Genomic DNA, 17,560 nt, shown 5'->3' with positions numbered 1-17,560 from the left:
TTAGATAGACTCAACGCGAGTGGAGGCCGATTCAAGGGGCAAAGGCATCGCGAGCTAGAGATTTGACCGGTTCGAGGTAAGTAATGATTGTAAATGATGTTCTAAGGGTTCGAAACCCCGGATTGCACATCGTATTGCTATATTGAGGTAAAGCACAACTTGATGACGAGCGTGGGGTCGTGCACTATTGGGTATTGTGACTTGGTCCGTCCCGATTGATGATTTTATCACGTATTTGACTGAAATCTATTTGTTATCATCATTATTTGGGCTGAATGCCATATTTGGGCTTCGTGCCAACTACTTGAACCCTTCGGGGGATTTTTATTGATATTTTCTCACTGTTTTAACTTTATACTTGAACTCAGTCATGTTATTTTCTACTGTTTTTCATACTCAACCATGTTTACTCAGTGTAATACTTAAATGATATTTTATATGATGTTTGGGCTGAGAAACACTATTTTTCTATTGTCCGAGTGGCTTGTGAGGATTTTGACTAAGTAAGCTCGAGGGCCTATGTTGTGAGGAAACATTTGATACTGATTATGAGGCCGAGGGCCTCAGATATATACGCCATGATGTGGCTTGATTGATATGAGGTCGAGGGCCTAGTGATGATGCCACGAGGTGGCTTGAAATTGCACTTGGGCCGTAATGGGCCCTCCAGGAGTCTGTACACCCCCAGTGAGTGGGGGTACCCATTGTGATGTGGCATTGAGCTCGAGGGGCTGGTATTGTTCTATATGATTGCCCGAGGGGCTGGTACTGTTCTGAGATGTTGTTCGAGGGGCGAATTTGTTGATATTGTGCCCGAGGGGCGAGCCTTTATGTGTTTACTTTCATAATAGACTGTCAATTACCTGCTTAATTATTGAAAAAGACTTTTCATGAAATTACATTTGAGTTAAAGGATTTTACCTATCTTTCACGAATTTACTGATTTTAAATGGTTTTACTGCTTCATTATAGAATGTTTTGTGCCTTACGTGATTTCTTGCTTTCAATTTTTATTTGCATTTGTTTCTCACTGAGTTGGAGTACTCACTTTACTCATTGCACCCCTGTGTGCAGATTCAGGCGTTGCTGATCCTGCCAGTGCGAGTTGAGAGCTCCCGGCGGACATTCGGAGTTCACGAGGTAGTTGTTTGACGTCCGCAGACCCGTGTTTCTCCCTCTTTATCATTTCTATTTCTGATCAGACAATTGTAATAGTTTATAGACTTATCGGATCTGTAGTAGGATTATAGATGCTCATGACTAGTGACACCCCGGTAGCGGGCTGTGTTGGGTTGTCCTTCCGCATATTTATGATATTATCTGCTACTTAGTATTGTTAAATCATGTTTTAGACTATTTTCTTGTTGTTTAACTGTTTAAATCGAATTGGAAATAGTTGGCTGGCCTTGTCTTCACGAGAGGCGCCATCACGACTGGGTCCGGGTTTAGGGTCGTGACAACAAGTCTTAGATTCTCTCTTCTAAAGCTTCCAAAATAATTGTGTATTCAATGATCTAAGTGTTGCCTCTTTTTCAGACAAGATGGTCCACAAAAACCCTAGTCATTCTATTTATAATGGTCCAACAGTCGTGGACAAAAAGTGACAAAATTGACCCTGCAGATAAAGTTTACGACTGCAGATGGGCCGCATAATGCATTCGCGGTTCGCACATCTCCCTTTGTCACCGCAGATCTGATCATAGAGTTTTCCAGTTGTTCACCGCATTTTGGTTGTGCGGCCTGCATGTTGGTTTCGCGGCCGCATATCGTACCGCAAAATCATCTTCGCAGGAAACCTTTTTGAATCTGTGCGATTCATTATATGGTCCGCATATGAATTGTGCGACCGCACAATGAGCCGCAGGTTCGACTCTCAGATACTAGGATGGTCTGCTTCCCTCTGCGATGGGTCTGCGGTCCGCACATCACTTTTGCGGTCGCAGACCTGCCGCATTTCTACCTTTCATGAGTTTTTGTCATTTTTTTCCTGTTCTTGGTTCTTCAAGTCCAGTTTCCAGCAAAACACCAAAACTACATAAGAAATGTCTTATAATGCTTTGAGCTAAAGTCTATGTAATTAGTATCAAAACTGTCACATTTCTACGGCACAACAAATACTAAAAACAAATTTTGAAACATATTATTACCAAAAAAAATCGAATACATACTGTCAAGGGAAAATCCACCCAAACACATAAAAGCATATAAAGATATCTGAAAGTTTATGCACACAATTGATTAAAAGCTAAAAAAATTAATTAGAACTTATTATTTTTGTGGATAATCTTCTGTGATTTTATGGTGAAATAGGAGGACAAAGATGAACTCTCCGGTTTGAAATAGGAGGAGAAAGGTTTATGACGTTTTTGTGTATAATCACAGAAGGTTTTAATCTTCTGTAATTTTGATGAAGTTGAGCACAGTTCCCAAATATAGGTTTTTTCATGGAGCGAAGCAGCTTGACTTATTATAAGTCTAGCACATGGGTATTTTCGTCTGATCGGGTAAAAAATTTATTAAAGCACTAGCTAAATATTAAATATATCTTAAATAGTGGCTTAAGAGTAAATACAATTTTAAATATTAGCTAACTGTGCACTTCCCCACTAAATGGTCAACTCCTTTTTAGTTAATTATCCTTATTAATTTAGTTGCCCCTTTAAGTTAATGATCGTATTTCTAATCATAATTGTGAAGAGCGTTTAAAACTACTACGCTAATAATAGGTGGCTGAGGGGATAAATACTCTCCGTTAGTTATTTCTATTGGCTATTGTAACCAAACAAATTTACAAATTAACAAATGCCAATTTCTGGCAATTATATAATTGCTCATCTTTAGAAGACATCTATTATGACTAATGACTAACATGATCGTGTAAACAAGTGAATTTCGACAATTAACATACAGCAAATTCCAATTGAAGCTACGAATTTTGATTTCTCAAAAATTCCAACAGTAATAACTCGAAACTTCCCCACCAACTATTCGAACCAGCAAGTAAAATTCAATTTTCAGGTCAAACAAATGTAAAAATTGCACGGGACGCCTTATTTGGTCGCCCCCATTTAATCTATACCCATTTTTTTAAAAAGTTTTAACCTGTATTCAATTTTTAAACAACTTCAGTCCCTTTCTCCTCTTCCTTCTCCTCCTTCGTTTTCTTCTTCTTCTTCAACTGAAAAGGCACTATGATTAATTCTCTAATACTACCACCATTTCATATGTTTGACCAATTACAAAATTACAAGTTAACAGTTGACTATGACAAGACTTATTTGCTTCGAATGGTGAACGCTGTAATGAACAATCAAATGTTCTTCTCTGTGGCAAATCATCAAATTACAGTAGTAGGATCATATGCTGCCTATTTAAAGCCATTTAAAAGAGATTATATCATAATTTCCCCTGGACAGACCATTGATTTATAACTTCAAGCAAATCAACCCCTTAGCCACTATTACATCGCTTCAAGAGCTTACAGTAGCAACCTTGGAATTGGATACGATAACACAACCACCACAAGACTCATTTCCTCTCAAGTCTCACAATGCACCCACATGCACCCACAGATATCCAACAGTTTTTTAACTATCGAAAAAGTGAAAGAAACAAATACCTATGAACAAGGGGAGGATTACACTCATGGAGTAAATAGGTTAAAACTTCAGCTCTAGAGCTGAAGTTCTCCAGTTACAAAAATAAAAAATTTAGCTCTAGAGCTGAAGTTCGCCAGTTACAAAAACAAAAACTTCAGCTCTAGAGCTGAACGTCGCCAGTTACAAAACAAAAACGTTCGCCAGTTATAAAACAAAAACTTCAGCGCTAGAGCTGAACTTCAGGCCCGGCTACTAGAATGCTGAAGTTTTGCGTGATTCTCTTTGTACTTCAGCCCCGTACGCTGAAGTTATGCGAAAAAGCGGGTACGCTTGTAAATTTTTTTGCAAAGCGGGCACAAGTTAAAACGTGACACAAAAAGCGGATATAGATGCAAATGGACCTCGATTAGTTTTTCAATCAACATCCATAGATTGCGAAAAATAATATTGTACAAGTACAACTAAGAAGAAGCGGAGGAGGAGCAGACATGTTCTCTCTCTCTCTCTCTCTCTCTCTCTCTCTCTCTCTCTCTCTCTCTCTCTCTCTCTATATATATATATATATATATATATATATATATATATATATATATATATATATATATATTGACTGAGCACAAAATTTAAGAAAAAGAAGACTTGAAACTTGTCAAAACAATACATATATTTGTGCGGTAATATATCATCTCATTAAAGATAAAAGAAAACTTTAATGTTAAATAATTTCCACATTTAAAAAAGGTTCATTTCTTTTTTAAACGAATATATATATTACTTTACTACAATATATAAGTGAGAATGGGAGTACGAACACAGCAGTTCTGAATTGTAAAAAATACATTGTGATTTGTACTTTATATTTGAGTACATCTTATTGGTGGATTAACATGTGCACTATATCTCTACTTTACCAAACCACGTATACTTTTATTTGATACTACAACTCTCTACAAAATTATCCATCTCTTATGTGAGCACGTGATTTTTGCCCTACGAGAACTACTCCCAAAAATTCAAAATAAAATAATTTTTGTTTGTTTGCAATTGTTGTAAATTTTGTTTTATTTTTCTTGTATTATTGGCATTTGTCCATGAATGTTTAGTAATGAAAAATACAAAAATATATGTGTTGCGTTTGCATTTACAATTTAGGATTAATTAAACAATAATTTGTTTTACGAAAATAAAAAATTAAAAAATAACGTACTTCGCATTTTAGTGTTTAATGTCAAATTGTGTGATTGTCTTTGTATTTAATTTTGGGTGATAATTATTATTAAGGGTTAATTAGTATTTTCTAAGCTAATTTTTGGCTTTACAATTTATTAGGATTTAAAAAAAAAGAGAAAAAGAAAAAAAGAAGAAACAAGAGAAGAAAGAGTTTATAAACTCGGACTAGGCCCAAACAATATGTCCAGGCCCAGTCCGAATACCCCTCTTACCCTGTCCAACCGACCTGGCAATACGACGTCCAAACGACGTCGTATCTGTCACACCCAATCTCAGCCGTCCATCCCAATCCATCAACGGCCAAGATCATCTCTCATTTACCCGTTCCTATACCCGCCCCGCCCCGCCCCAGCACTTAAACGAAACGACCCGTTTCGCTTGGATTTGATCACAACCGTTAGATTTTTGTAATCCAACGGCTCACATTAACCCTTTTCAATCTAATATACCAAAACACCCCAGACACATTACCCCTTCTCATTTCCAACCCCCACAATCGTCTCTTTCAGAGACGAATCAAACGACCCACCAAACCCTAGCCGCCCTCGTTCCCTTCGCCTGAAAACCCGGCGGCCTGAGGTTCGATGGCCCTCAAACTCACACCCCTAAACCACTTTGACCCCCTCCGTCCAAATCTATATCCCTTTGACCTCGAATCATCCCAGCCTGTTTCGAATCTTCGATCAAAGAATCAAGCAAAATGCGAACCTACCCAATCAGCCCCAAACTAACACCCAGTAATCCCCTTTGACCTCCTCATCCCAAATCCGAGTAAAACTCGTCGAATGGCGGATCTAGGGTTCGAACGGTTCGAGACTGTTTCGAGGGCTGCCAGGGTCGAATGAGTTCTAGTTAGTATTATAAGCCTATTTTTGACGAAATAAATAGATAATACTAACTGGAAGTCAATTTCGAAAGGCATGCTGGTGGGATCCGAAAACCAGTAAGTTCTTCTTAGTTTCTCCCTTTTCTTTTTATTTGATTATCTTTGTTAAGCTGTAATCAGGTTCTTCTTTAGGTTTTAGTTTAATTTAATTATAGGTTCTTAATCCAGTAAATATCCCGCCTCTTTTTCTGATTCTTGTTAGTTTAAATACTCCAATGTTCGTTTGAGTAATTCAACCGATTAATTGTTAGTCTTATTGTTGTTATAGTCCGTGTCTTTAAGTGTATGATTTTAGATTTTAGGTTGCTTTTCTTTGTTGTGATTCAGTGGCTTGAATGCTTCATTTTTCTTTTAGTTATAATCAAAAATCGCCATTGAGCATTAGAAGTCAGGTTGTCTTATAGTTGAATTGTTTCTAATTTGTGCTAAAAATCCAGATTTTCATCTTTTTCCAGTGTGTGTTTACTGTTTGATTGTTTTCACTCATATTTATCTGCAATGTGATGTTTGCCTCATTTTGTAACTAATTAAAACTCCCAAGGCCTTAGTTGAACGATTAGGATAGTAATTTCAGAGATTCGAGGGGGTAATTTGGGAATTGAAAACATGAAGAAATGGGTAGTTTGAGTGTTTTGTCCACTAAGTACTAATGTACCATTAAAATAATGTATTTGTTTAATAATTAGTGGGGAACACAACATAATAACATGGGAGCATAATGATAAAAGGCAAAGGGATACATGTGGGAGGATATACAAGCTGTAAAGGAGAAAATCTAAAAGGGGGGAGGGAGTTTTTTATCTTTAAATAGAACACATAAAGAAGAAAGAAGGGTTTTGGGATACACTGGATACACTCGATGTACACTCTGGATACACTGGATATACACTCTGTAAAGGAGAAAATCTAAAAGGGGGGAGGGAGTTTTTTATCTTTAAATAGAACACATAAAGAAGAAAGAAGGGTTTTGGGATACACTGGATACACTCGATGTACACTCTGGATACACTGGATATACACTGGATATACACTCGATGTATACACTGGATACACTCGATGTACACTCTGGATACACTGGATATACAGGGGCAGAATTCATTTTGGAGAGTTTTGGGAGTTGAAAAAGAATAGCTATTGTTTCATTGCCTCGCTTAGGATCTGAAATAGCTAGAACCTTTCTTCCTTTTACTTATGATCTATACGTGGGGTCGTTTATAGGTTTGGATCTGTTTGTTTGAATCAAAATTCAATACCAGTTGGTTTGGTTAAGGTTGTGTTTGGGTGTTCTTTTTTTATTTGGTTTCTACTGGGTTCATACTATTCCTGGTTTGGTCGAGTTAAGCTCTGGGCTGTTGTTGATTTCTGCCCGTTACTGCTGCTTGTTGATTGTTGAATACCAGTTGACTACTTGCTGCTGACCTCTCCTTTTCTATTTGATTCGATTTCCAGGTACATATCTCAGACTGTTTCAATGTATTGTCTCCTGTCGGAATAGCGAAAAAGAAACTGAAGTTTTCTGTCGTAGATCTGTTGTCCTCATAATTTCATTATGTTTTTATATAACTTATGTAGTTTGGTTTGTTGTATGTTGTAATTAATTGGGTGTATAACTGGACTGATTAAGTTGAATTATGTAGGCTGCTAGACTATTGATTTATGGTTATTCTAGCTTTAGACTTAGTATGGTTAGTATTTATTTAGTTGAGCATTTGGCTGTTTAAAATTTAAAAACCAAAAGCAGTTTAAAATTACAACCAAGTTGAAAGCAGGAGGCATTGACCGCATCAAGTTTATTTCTAAGCCAAACGTGCTTCAGTAGTTGGAATTTTGACATAACGGTTAATATTAGTTCAGGGCTTAAACCATTGCTCAAAAAATGGCTTTGTATTCCACATAGTTAATTCCAATAATCCAATTCATATAATAAAGCTAAAGTTGAACTGGATCGAAATGGTAGCTGGTTTGTTAATATTTACAACGGCAGGCGGCGGATCTTAAGTTAGGTAGCGGGTTCAAACTAGAAGATGTTTCCTTTTGTTTGGACCCGGATTTGAATTTGAAGCCCGAAATTTTAATGCTAATTGATTAGGATTTTTCTTTATTCTTAGAGACCAATAAATAGGAAATCATAGTCGCTTTAGGATATCCTTGAAATAAAAACGAGATGAGCCTCGCCGAATAAACAAAAATACAAAATTACGGGGTCCTCAATAAATATTTGTTTTAAAATACTTAGACTTAGAGACGGGCCGTTTAGCCAATTTCACGACCTTCCCCAAAAGATAACAACGCGCAAATCACTTCCGGCGTGTTTTAAATTATTTACTTTCTTAAACTCGGGTGCACATTTATGTGACCCAAATCCAAATCTCAACGAAGTCGAAATGTGTCGTTAATCACGGGTACATTGATTGTGACGTGGTTTGAGATGCATTTCCATGACGTTGCAAATTCCTTTAAAAATAATGAATGAGACGAGCCTCAACAAACAAGAATACACAAATTGTGGGGCCCTCAACGGACAGTTATTTCAAATGCTTAGATTTCGAGACAGGCCGCATAGTGAACTTTACGGCTTTTCTCAAAATAACAACGCATTAGTATATTTAGGCGTGTATGTAATAATGTTATCTTCCTAAACTCGGGTGCACATTTATGTGACCCAAATCCAAATCTCAACGAAGTTGGAATGTATCAAAAATTACGGGTACATTTATGTGGCGCAATTCGAGATGCATTCTCACGACGTTGCAATTCTTTGAATAAATAATAACAAAAGCGGTAAACAGTTAAATTTGCATGTAGGTTCATAATTGTATAAAATCAGATAATCAATCCGAATATGACAGTTGAGCGACCGTGCTAGAACCACGGAACTCGGGAATGCCTAACACCTTCTCCCGGGTTAACAGAATTCCTTATCCGGATTTCTGGTGCGCAGACTGTTAAACAGAGTCATTCTTTTCCTCGATTCGGGATTCAATCGGTGACTTGGGACACCACAAATCTCCCAAGTGGCGACTCTGAATCTTTAAATAAAATTCCGTTTCGATTGTCCTTTAAATGGAAAAACTCCTTCCGCGCCCCTTTGCGGGGGCGCGGCTGAAAAAGGAGGTGTGACAGCTCTGGCGACTCTGCTGGGGAACGAACCCAAAATCTCTGGTTCAGGGTTCAAGAGTTCGAGCTTAAAATAATTGTTATATTTGGCTTTGTTTATTATCTGGTTTATTACATGTTTGGGCCTAATGTGCTAAATGTTGCTTTTTACCGCTTTGATATTATTTGAACTGTATATATAAACTGCTATGAAATCCCTCTCTTCTTTCTCTTGAGGAGTGCACGCTGGTCGGGACTTCTTTCTGTTAGCGTCATATCCCAAAATAGAACGAGGATTAGGAGGAGTTGCAAAACCGGATGATCTTTTGGTTACCGGTACGCAGTTCCCATCCTCGGCTCGAGTTGTCCGCTCGGGTAAGCCAGGTCTAGAACAAACACCCAGGATAAACCTAGTATAACAAAACCTCATGCCGGATCCCTAGTAGGAACGCTTATTTGCATCATGTGCACTTAACTTAGAGGACTCAACACAGGGGTTGGGTCCGTCTAGGACAAGCAACCTGAAATGAAAAGACCATCATGCTACATCTTGTTTGTTTTATGCATTTATTTGCCGCAGACTTGCATGCTGACCGGCTTCTGAAATACTGGAATATTGAAAAAAAAAACAGAAAAGAAAATAGCGGTATAGAGAGATAATTCTGCGTTACCGGCAAACTCTGCCAAAATTTTGTGAAAAAAAAAGAAAATGTTTTTTTAGTGTAATTTGTTTAAACAAGTCTTGTTGTCAGAATTAGTTTATTGTCGTGGCCCGAACTACGCCGGTTTGATTCTCACAGGATGTGAGATACGTAGGCAACCCTCATCGGGTCCAACCTCCCCTTTTGCAAAAATAGCCAAAAACGTCATTTTTAATTGTCAACATAAATAAGTCGGGTGATGCCGTTTTTTGCAAGAATAGCCAAATGTTCCCGAAAGGGACGCCGGAAGGCTGACTTTGCATAAACAGCCACTTTTGATCATCCTTTAGAGTTTTGATCGGTTGACCCTCACAACCTTAAAATCTTCATTCCCGAAGTGCTGAAAGGCCATGTTCGGAACCGGATCTTTCTTATTATTTGTGAAATTTTTTTTTAAAAAAAATATAGCTAATTGGTTGAGTCAAAAAAAATTTATTTTTGCTTAATCACCTTAATAAGGATTTATGTCCACCAGATCGTGGAAGATTTTAAGGATCTGCAAAGGGGCCTTGCACCAAAGCCGGCGGTTTTAAGATGCAGTCGAAGCAAAGACATGTTAGAAATGGTTAAACTGCCTAGGAACATTGCATTCCCCAACGTGAAATTGCAATATGTGTTAAACTCTAATGCTAACAAGTTTGTTGTTTATCCAGAGAAAGATTTCGAAATAGTTAGCTCGTTAGAACTTTCTGGCAGATTACCATTACCACACAAGATCTACAGGGCCCATTCCAAAAAGCATGTCTGGTTCGGACAAAAATATTGAGGAGGAAAAGATGGAGATGCAAATGATGAAAGAGGAAGTAGACAGGTTGAGACAAGAGATAGCTAGGATGCACCTAGCCTGGGCTAGGGGACAAACATCACCAATCCTTCCCCCTACTCCTACCCTCTCACCGGCTCGGACTCCGGAACACCCTCCCACTGGTCCATCAACAAGCTTCCCCATTGCCCAATACTATCAAGGGGAAACTTCCTATAATCCCTAAGCTCCACCACCTAAACAAAATCCTCCTCCACCAACTATTCTTGTTTTCATAGCACCTCCACCTGCCACATTGCAAAAATCATCCGATAAACCAGTGTTTCAGGTTCACAACAACCAATACTATTCTCTCGAACTCACCTTCAAAGCACCCGAGCCATACACTTACACCCCTTACCTTCAGCTCCCGGCAAAAACTGAGAGGCCGGCTAAGAATACAGAGCAGGACGAAGTGCTTCGTAAAGTGAAAAGCCTGGAGCAATCCTTCAGGAATATGCATGGATTGGGCAGCCAAGTTAGTGTGGCCTATAAAGATTTGTGTCCCTTCCCCGATGTTCAGTTGCCGACAGGTTTTAAGATGCCCAAGTTCGATCTATATGAGGGACATGGTGATCTCATGGCACATCTACGAGGTTTTTGTAGTAAGATGAGAGGGGCAGGTGGAAAGGATGAGCTGCTGATAGCTTATTTTGGTCAAAGTTTAAGCGGGTCCGCACTGGAATGGTACACGAGGCAGGATCCTAGCAGGTGGTATACATGGGATGATCTAGCACAAGCATTTGCAAGTCACTTCCAGTATAACCTTGAGATCATCCCTGACCGTCTCACACTGTTGAAACTTGAGAAGAAGCCGGGGGAAAACTTTCGAGAATTTGGTTTCCGCTGGAGAGAACAGGCAGCAAGGGTTGATCCTCCGATGAGAGAGGGGGAAATAGTGGACTACTTTCTACAAACTCTAGAGCCAACTTACTTTGGTCACCTGGTGACGTCAGTTGGCAAATCTTTCAACGAAGTAGTAAAAATGGGCGGTATGATTGAGGAGGAACTTAAGTCCGACAAAATCCTGAGCTATTCGGCGATTAAAGCAACCACTCAGGCCATCCAGAGCGGCATGGGAGGTGCGCTCGGAAAGAAGAAAAGGGAAGATGTCGCAACAGTCGAGGCAGGTACTTGGTCCAGATCTAGAGGTCCCCCCCCCCTCACTACCAACCTAAACTCCATCACTCAAATTACCCACACATTCCATATGGCCCTCCACAGTCCTACTACCCACCACAAGAGCCACATTTCTCTATCCATCACGCCCAAACTTACACCCAGCCTTCGGCTCGCCCGCAATGGCGTCCGCTGGCTCCCCAAAATACATACCCACCTCCACAAAACACATACCCACATCCACAAAACACATATCCACCTCCGAGGGCCTATAGAAATCCTCCAGGGTCAGGTTTCCGTGGGAATCAAGCTTTCAAGAATGAGAGGAAACAGAAGTATACTCCGCTGGGAGAATCCTATACTACTCTGTTCCACAAATTGAGGCAGTTAGGCCTGTTGAATCCTATTGAGCCCAAATTGCCAAATCCCTTTCCTGGAAATCTTGACCTTTCAGCGAGCTGTGAATATTGTTTGGGGGCTCCGGAACACGATACTGAGAAATGTTGGAAGTTGAAGAATGTCGTGAAAGAGCTTATTGATACGAATAGGATCGAGGTTCAGGCTCCAGAAGCACCAAACATTAATCAGAATCCGCTACCAGCGCACCATGAGACCCACATGATCGAACTAGTGCACAAGGGAGGGGAGCTTAAAAAGCCCTCACAAACGGTAATGACGATCCGTGCCAGTGAAAATAGTTTGAAAGAAAACCGACCAGTGGAAAAGCAGTGGTGCAGTCTGTAGATGACAAGCTAGTTATGGTGATGGGGGAAGGGTCAAGCAAGGCGAATGTACAGTTTATGGGGCTGAAAGCAAAAATCAACAATTGAATGGCTACTCATCTTCCTATCCGAAGGGAGACTTGGTAGTGGGCTCTGATTTTCTTTCTTGTTGTCTGGATTATTCCAGGGTTGTAATCCAGATTTCTTTTTGTGCTCGCCAAAGTGTGAAACCTTGTTATCCCGTATTTTAATAAAGTGAAATTTTTTTTTCTCTTTATTCATTATTTTGTTTTAATTTTTCTTCTTCTCTTTCTCTTCTGAACAGTTCTCTTTACACTGGTTCTAATGACATGGCATGCACGACGGATCTTCAACCTAGTCTAAAAAAATCAATCTGATTTCGAACTTATAGTACAAGATTGTGATGATAAGTCGGAATACGATGAGGATGAAGCCTTAGAAGAAACTAACAGAGAGTTGAGCCAATTTGAAAAAAAAAACAAACCCAACTTAAATGACATGGAAGCCGTCAATCTAGGGGATACAGATGATATCAGGGAAGCTAAGATAAGTGTCCACATTGAATCAAACATCAGGGAAGAACTAATCAAAGCACTTATTGAATTCAAAGACGTTTTGCATGGTCATACGACAACATGCCGGGTTTAAGCACCAATCTAGTGGTTCACAAATTGCCCACTGACCCGACATTTCCTCCCGTCAAGCAAAACTGAGAAAGTTCAAAACCGACGTGAGTGTGAAGATTAAGGAAGAAGTAACCAAACAGTTGAATGCTAAGGTTATTCGGGTCACTCGATATCCTAATTGGATGGCTAATGTGGTGCCCGTGCCAAAAAGATGGAAAAATCAGGGCGTGTGTTGATTATCGCAATCTGAACAGAGCAAGACCAATGGCGCTTTATGTTTAACATATATCGAAGGGAAATGCATCGACATGGCTATCAATTCTGACACAGTTAAGAGATATTATGTATGATTTGTTGTAATTGTTGTTTGTTTGTACTTGGCATTTATCAGAGAATGAAATGACGGAGGCAATTCTTTCTTCTATCCAAACACTTTAACCTTTGCTTCCCCTTTTGAGCTTTATTTATTCTTTCATACCCGTCTCTCGGAATCAGTATTGAAAAAAAAGAGAAAAGAAAATATAACACAACAAAAGTCACAAGAAAAACAAAGGAATTGGGAACTACGTTTGACCTGATTCCTCAAAGAAGGATACGTAGGCGCCTCACGGCTCGGTCATAATGTAACATAGTGTAATAAAAAAAATCCCCAAGCAAGAAGAACTGGGGCAGAAGTTCTGTTTATAATTTTGGAAAGAAAGTTTGATTCCAAGAGTTGTACTGTTTCATCCCTTCAAATTATTTTGAACTTTTGATACCCCTTTTCCTTTTAGCCATACACAAAAACCCATAGTGATGTCCAAAAAAGACCTCCCGATCAGTATCCGAGAAGTGCCAAGTCATGCAAACGGAAGTCGGGAACAACACTCTGATCCCCAGCAGAGAAGAGGATCATAAACTGGAAATGAATTGATAGCCGAAAAGAATCCCCGGCAGAGAGAGTCATATCGGTAACACTCCGATCCCCAGCTAAAAAAATAAATTAAAATGAGAGAGTCTTATCGGTGAAAATCTTCACAGGCACCATAAGGCGACGGAAGATGAGAGAAATAAAATGAGAGCGTCTTATCGGTGAAAACCTTCACAGGCACCACAAGACGACGGGAGTTGAGAGAAATGAGAGAGTCTTATTAGTGAAAATCTCTCGAAGGGCACTATGAGGCGACAAGACAAGATTGGCGGGAAGGATCCGCATTTGGCAAAGAGTTGAGTGATTGTTTATCCCCAGCAAGATGAGGCTGTCCGAAGGATTGATTGATACAAATAGACTAGGATGATTAATCCGGAATGCACGACATGATCGTTGGGATCGGTTATATCATCCAGATAAGTTCTTTTCTTTCTTTCTCCCCAGCATTTGTTCAGAAAGACTTCTTCTTTTTCTATTTTTTGAAATCATCACTTTTTCATTTCTTGGTTTAAAGACTTTACCTCCCCAGCAATTTGTTTTTGAAAAGGATTTTCAGAACTTACTACCAGTTGCCCAAAATGGTGCAAAGCAAAAAGGCGAATAGGACAGGCCAAAATAAGGAGACAAAGCAAAAAGAGGTTTATCGTAAGACCAAATGATGAATGGTTCTAGATCCCAAGAGGACCAAATTTCCAGGGGAAGTTGGAGAGAAACGGAAAAAGCAACAGTTAAAAATTATGAGGATCCCCAGTAGATTTGCGAGATACAGGAACAACTCCGACAGATTCTCGACCAAGTTCTGCAATGGTCGGACAACACAGAGCGGGGAAGAAAGAGAAAAGAAAAACCATCCCCAGCAGAAGTATCATCCTCAACAAATAATATCATCCTCAGCAAGTTTTGTAGCAAAGCAGGGAAAGGAAAAAGGAAAAAACCATCCCCAACAGAAGTGGCACGACCACTCACCACGTTTTAAACTAACAAATTTCACTTTGATTTGAAACAGGGAAAGGAGATATTATTGACAGTAGGAAGACATGGCCACAAAGAAGATTATCAAACTGGGGCAGAAAATTTTCTCTCATTGCGAAAATTTTCTTGAAATCAGATACCCACTTGGGGAAGATGGAAGATAACACAAGTTTTGAAGGAAGTGGAATTCCCCGCAGTTTACGGGAGAAAGAATACAAGTTTTAAAGAAAGCAATCTTGGAAGAAGCAAGATAACACAAGTTTTAAGGGTAATGGTCTTTGAATCAGTATCATCCCCACCATTGTTAAAGGGAGGAAAGTTAACTAGTCTTAAAGAAGGAAGATAATTCCCCAACAGTATTATCCCCGGCAGGTTTCAGAGAAGTGAAAACACCAGCTTGAGGAAAATAGTTCCAAGTGGAAGGAAGGCACCAGTTTTAAAGGAAGTAGTTTGTGAAGAAGGAAAATAACATAGTTGTGAATAAAACACCGGTTTGTCCCCAGCAGTTTTCGGAGGAATAAGACACCAGTTTTGAGGGAAACAGTTGAAAGAAGATAATTCAAGTTAGAAGGAAAATGGTTCAGGAGGTAAGGGGAAACAATGGCGATTTATTTTTGGAAGTTGTTGTTGAGGTCAGGAGCCCCGCCTGAAGAACGGAATGGCATTTTAATTTTCGAAGTTGTTGTTGAGGTCAGGAGCCCCGCCTGAAGAACGGAATAGCGATTTATTTTTCGAAGTTGTTGTTGAGGTCAGGAGCCCCACCTGAAGAACGGAATGACGATTTATTTTTCGAAGTTGTTGTTGAGGTCAGGAGCCCCGCCTGAAGAACGGAATGACATTCTATTTTTCGAAGTTGTTATTGAAGTTGGGAGCCCGCCCATATAACAGAGGAATACATTTCAGTCTTTACATTTCAAGTGAAGTTGGGAGCCCGCCCATATAACAGATGAATACATTTCAGCCTTTACATTTCAAGTTTGGAAGTTGGGAGCCCGCCCATATAACAGAGGAATACATTTCAGTCTTTACATTTCAAGTTTTGAAGTTGGGAGCCCGCCATATAACAGAGGAATACATTTCAGTCTTTACATTTCAAGTTTTGAAGTTGGGAGTCCGCCCATATAACAGAGGAATACATTTCAGTCTTTACATTTCAAGTTTTGAAGTTGGGAGCCCGCCCATATAACAGAGGAATACATTTCACTCTTTACATTTCAAGTTTGGAAGTTGGGAGCCTGCCCATATAATAGAGGAATACATTTCAGTCTTTACATCTCAAGTTATGAAGTTGGGAGCCCGCCCATATAACAGAGGAATACATTTCAGTCTTTACATTTCAAGTTTTGAAGTTGGGAGCCCGCCTATATAACAGAGGAATACATTTCAGTCTTTACATTTCAAGTGAAGTTGGGAGCCCGCCCATATAACAAAGGAATACATTTCAGTCTTTACATTTCAAGTTTTGAAGTTGGGAGCCCGCCCATATAATAGAGGAAATACATTGAAGTTTGAAGTCAGTAAAGCAGCGGAATACAACCGAAATCCCCAGCAAGAAACAACAAAAATCCCCAGCAGAGGAAGGCAGTTCAAGATTCGATGAAAAATAATGTGAAGCTCACGAGAAGGAAATAAGCAGTTCGAGATCGACAGTCAAGGGAGAATACAAGACAAATCAGAAAGAAAGAAACATCAGAGGAAACACCAGTCACCGAGACATCAAAGCAACAAGAGACACAAGAGCACGACTGAAGATCTAGATAAGATTTTGTAATTCATGGACTATAGTTTAGTCTAGGTTTTGTTTTCTTTCAGCAGGGTGTAATAAGGAGGTCAGAAAGCAGTAATAACAGCATGCAACAGCAGTAACGGCAAAATCACAGTCCCATGGTAGTCCCAGCTACCAAAACTTCCCGAACTACATTAAACTGATTTCCTTCTAGCCAGGGATATGTAGGAAACCTTTGAAGCAAAGGTTCGGTTAAATCTTTTCAAAAATGCTTCGAACGGGGTATCCGAACGGGCAAAAATCACTCGTATCTGCTCACTTTATCTTTGCACGAAAACTCTTCGTGTTTTCGGACAAAGAGGGGCAGCTGTGAGCACGTGATTTTTGCCCTACGAGAACTACTCCCAAAAATTCAAAATAAATAATTTTTTGTTTGTTTGCAATTGTTGTGAATTTTGTTTTATTTTTCTTGTATTATTGGCAATTGTCCATGAATGTTTAGTAATGAAAAATACAAAAATATATGTGTTGCGTTTGTATTTACAATTTAGGATTAATTAAACAGTAATTTGTTTCACGAAAATAAAAAAACGAAAAATAACGTACTTCGCATTTTAGTGTTTAATGTCAAATTGTGTGATTGTCTTTGTATTTAATTTTGGGTGATAATTATTATTAAGGGTTAATTAGTATTTTCTAAGCTAATTTTTGGCTTTACAATTTATTAGGATTTAAAAAAAAGAAGAAACAAGAGAAGAAAGAGTTTATAAACTCGGACCAGGCCCAAACAATATGTCCAGGCCCAGTCCGAATACCCCTCTTACCCGGTCCAACCGACCTGGCAATACGACGTCCAAACAACGTCGTATCTGTCACACCCAATCTCAGCCGTCCATCCCAATCCATCAACGGCCAAGATCATCTCTCCTTTACCCGTTCTTATACCCACCCCGCACCAGCACTTAAACGAAACGACCCCGTTTCGCTTGGGTTTGATCACAGCCGTTAGATTTTTATAATCCAACGGCTCACGTCCCTTTCAATCTAATATACCAAAACACCCCAGACCCATTACCCCCTCTCAATTCCAACCCCCCCCTCCCCAGTCGTCTCTTTCAGAGACGAATCAAACGACCCACCAAACCCTAGC

The sequence above is a fragment of the Nicotiana tabacum genome, chromosome 20 (assembly GCF_000715075.1).
Source record: "Nicotiana tabacum cultivar K326 chromosome 20, ASM71507v2, whole genome shotgun sequence".
Classification (NCBI taxonomy): domain Eukaryota; kingdom Viridiplantae; phylum Streptophyta; class Magnoliopsida; order Solanales; family Solanaceae; genus Nicotiana; species Nicotiana tabacum.
This window is presented reverse-complemented; position numbering follows the sequence as displayed.